Source organism: Habropoda laboriosa, unplaced genomic scaffold, assembly GCF_001263275.1.
Source record: "Habropoda laboriosa isolate 0110345459 unplaced genomic scaffold, ASM126327v1 scaffold6269, whole genome shotgun sequence".
Lineage (NCBI taxonomy): Eukaryota > Metazoa > Arthropoda > Insecta > Hymenoptera > Apidae > Habropoda > Habropoda laboriosa.
In genome coordinates this window covers 27,246-31,617 of record NW_017106173.1, presented here as the reverse complement: position 1 = coordinate 31,617, position 4,372 = coordinate 27,246, and positions in this window count along the sequence as shown.

Below are 4,372 nucleotides of genomic sequence, written 5' to 3'. Positions count from 1 at the left end.
GGAATCGAAACAATATTATGCCCATCTTGTGGTAGTGATGATATTGAACCACTAAATAAATCTGCATTTACTGGAGTAAACAGTTATCAAGCATATAGATGTAGTGTTTGTAAAGGTGTTAGTAGATCAAACAGTGTTAAAGAAGGTGGAGCAACAAAACTAATATCCATCTGATATTGTAATAGTTTGTGAAAATAGCTTGTCTTTTATTCAAATGTTATTTTGAGTGATTGACAGGCTTTTTGTGTATGTGTATTATATACATTTAACAAGGTAATAAATAAGGTATTTTATGTATAATGCAATTGAAACATTAAAGAAAGATTTGAAAGAGGTTTACCCAAATTTAGTCAATTTTATTGATGAATTTAAACAATCCGCAATTGATTTCCAAGTGAAAACTGGTCTAATTGGTGATGTGAAAAATTTCGAATCTCTATTTTTTTAGAAAATGCTTTGAGTGTGCAAACAGAGCAAGTACGAGAGGAAATGAATGAATTTAAAGATGCAATTCAATTAAAAGATAAAACAGAAGCAGTTGATGGTATTGTAGATGTAATATTCACAATGGTTAATTTTGATTTTATTACACAGCAAATCACTAATATTACAAATAAGAGTGATCTATGTATTGCTATGTTAGATTTGATGCCAATTGGTTATGAACTTAAAGTTAAACGGTATTTATCTGATTTCTTTAAGATGAATATTGAAGAGAAAGATATTATTAACTCTGCAAAGCTAATTTCTATCAACAATTCACAAAAATATACTGATAACCTATTTGAAGCAGTAAATTGGGATATTGATTTATCAGATGGTTTAGCAACACATATTGTAGCAACACCAGTAGATGATGATGTTTACTTCTGTTTGAAAGATAACAAAGGTAAAGTTCGTAAACATAAAAACTTTAAGAAAGTAGACCTCAACTTCTTAGTTAAAAATGAGGATGAATAATGAGTAAATATCAAATTGGTGTGTATGTAACTGAAGATGATTTACAGCACCCATTAATGAAAAAAGTTCTTTTGAAAGGTCATTTCATTACAGAGGACGATATTGTAAATGATAAGATTGTTTACAATGAAAAATTATTACACAACGTTTTGAAAGACTGTTTTGGTTTTAAAGGTGGAAGGTATGAATTAGAACAGATTAGTAAACAAACAAACCGAATCAATGGAAAAATTGTAAAAAACAAAAACCGATATGTTGGTGTTGAAAGACAAGATAAGAGTTGGTTAGAAAGTGGGATGGCTTCTCAAGAAGTAAAAGAGATACATAAGTGGGGTGAACCCTTATGATTGATTTCATTTCAGCAATGATATACATCTATATTTTTATTGGTCTTTGTATGTCTTTGTTATTAGTCTTTTGTTTGAAAAGCTGTAATGAATATGAAATAAAAGATATGATTGCAAATAGTGGATTAGATCAAAAGGAAACTGAAGAAATACTAAAGAAAAGCTTTGACAGGTACAATAAGAACCCTTATTTGTGGTTTGCAGTTTCTGTTCTTACAACTGTTCCAATCTTAATTTTTCTAGTAATAAAGGATTTTAAAAGTAAGGGTAAATTTAAAGGGAAATAAGGAAAAAATATGAAATTAAAAATAACTGAGGATAATGGTGGTTATGAATTACGTTATCCTAAGTTGTTAGAATTATCTAACAAACAATTAGAAAAACAAATTTGGTTTGCATCTAAAATTCGTGTTGAAGATGATGCAATGGAAATGTTGTACGATTTAACTGAAAGACAAAAGAAAGTAATTAAAGCCATTCTACCTATTTTCCGTAAGTATGAGATGGATGTTTCTGATTTCTGGACTAAAGTATACCCTGAGTTTTTCATTGCTCCTGAGTGCAAAGAGGGTGCTTCTGTAATCAATATGATGGAACGTGCAGTACATGCTAGATTCTATGATAAGATTAATATTGTTTATGGTTTAGATAATGATGAGTCTTACTTATCTTATGTTAATGACCCCATCTTTAAAGAAAGAGCAAAATGGCTTGGTGAAATCTTAAAGAACAAAGATAAGAAATTAGTTTGTCTTGTGTTTGGTTTAGTAGAGGGTGTATCTCTATTCTCTATGTTCTCATTGTTAAGATCATTTCAAGCAAATGGAATCAACAGAATTGAATCAACAGTAAAAGGTACTAAGCAATCTGCAATTGATGAATTACTCCATAGTGATTATCTAGCAGTTTCTTTTCAGTATTACTACCATGAACTAGGTTATACTATTAATGAGGATAAAGAGTATTTAAAAATTCTCCTTGAGATGGTAAAAGCTGTAGTAGAAATGGAATTGTTTATTATTGATGCTTTACTTGGTGAAGAAGATTTTAATGGTGTTTCAGTTTCAGAGTACAAGAAGTTTGTTAAAAAACTTGCTAATAACTACTTAGTAAAACTTGGTGTTAATAAAGAGTTTTTACCTTATGATATTGAATACTCAACTCTGGAAGAGTGGTTTGACATTCAAACTAAAGCTTATGCAGAGCCAGATTTCTTTGGTAAAGGTGAGAGTAAAGAGTATGAGTCACATTGGCAAGCACATGAATTTAAAGTTAGTTTCAAAGATATGGTCATCCCAGATATTTTCAAATAGGTTGTTAAATGAGTATTAATTATAAAAAATTAAAAGAAGAATGGATTCAAAAAGATGAAGCACCAAATTGGGTGAGTACTAACCTTGTCCAGTTCTTCTCACAGAAGTATGCCTTTCAAGGTGAGACTTGGAAAGAGAGAATAACTAAGGTTTGTGAATACTTAGCAGAGAACTCACCTACTGTCTATCCTGAATGGTGGGAAGAGGATGAATACACCAAAGGTAAAACATACCAAGAAGTATATTATAACTTACGTTATGATGGTTTTATTGTAGATAGTACACCATTGTTTGCTAATTCAAAAGTTCCAGAACGTGGTATGACTATCTCTTGCTCTGGTGCTACATTATTCAACTCATTATCAGAAAAATCTTTCTGTCGTGGTGAATTAGAACAATTGGTTAAGAATAGTCATGGTTGTGCTTGGAATTTCAAAGATTGGTTGAGTTATGGTGACTTGTATGATAAAGATGGAAATCGCTCTGAGGGAATTTTACCAATCATAGATGACATTGATGAATTAGTAAGAGAAACAAATCAAGGTTAATTTTAGCCGTTTCACACAGAAATGTGTGTTATTATAAGTTCTTAAATTTCTGGGAAGCCTTACCAAGTAATGTTGGAGGTAATCAGAAGCCAAGACTATGTTATAAACTTCTTTATTGTAAGGAGTTTGTATGTGGAAAGAAATACCTATTGAAACTAACTATGAAGTCAGTATTGACGGAGAAGTTAGAAGTAAGAAAACCAAGAAGTTAAAAGGTCTTAGATATAATCGTGATGGATATTTAAGAGTTACACTTTATCCAAGTGGAAAAACTTATACTGTCCATAGATTAGTTGCTATTACCTTTTTAGATAATGATGAGAGTAAGCCTTTAGTTAATCACAAAAATGGTGTGAAAGATGATAACAGGTTAAGTAATCTGGAATGGTCTACACACAGAGAGAATGTGTTACATGCTTACAGAACTAATTTAAATAAGTACAGAGAGATTTCTGGAGAGAATAACCCAAGTGTTAAATTAAATTGGGTTAAAGTTAAAGAGATTAGAGATTTACATAAAAAAGGTAAATCAATCCAGAATCTTGCTGATAAATTTGGTGTGAATTACAATTGCATCAAACGAATAGTTAAAAATATCACTTGGAAATAGGTTTATAACATAGTAAGGTTCAACGACTATCCCAAAGGGGAGTAGGGTTCAAGTGAACTCGAAAAAGGAACTATCTTAACATCTAAGGGTGAAGATAAAGATATAGTCTGGTCTATGCAGAAATGTATAGCAGTTCATAAGAGAACGGCAATCAATTAACGACTGGTTGTGAACATAACGGTAAGAAGAGGGCAGGTAGTTTTTGGTGTTAATATTGAACATGGGGATTTCTATAAAGTAGCTGATTACTTATATGAAAACCATGATCATCTAAATATTGCTTGGCATATTAAAGACTCTTTCATTAAGCGATTGGTTTCTGGAGATGAGGATGCTAAGAATAGATTCTCAAGAGTAGTTCAAATCCGTATGCAATCTGGTAAAGGTTACTTTACTAAATTAAGCACAATGAACAGAAATAAAGCAGATGTTTTCAAAATCCTTGATTTGGAAGTTAATGGTTCTAACTTATGTAATGAGTTAAATTTACCATCAAATAAAGAGTATACATTTAGTTGCCCTATTATTAATGCTAACTTAACTATGTACAGAAGTTTCCCTAAGCATCTTTTCCATTTGCAGATGATTATGCAA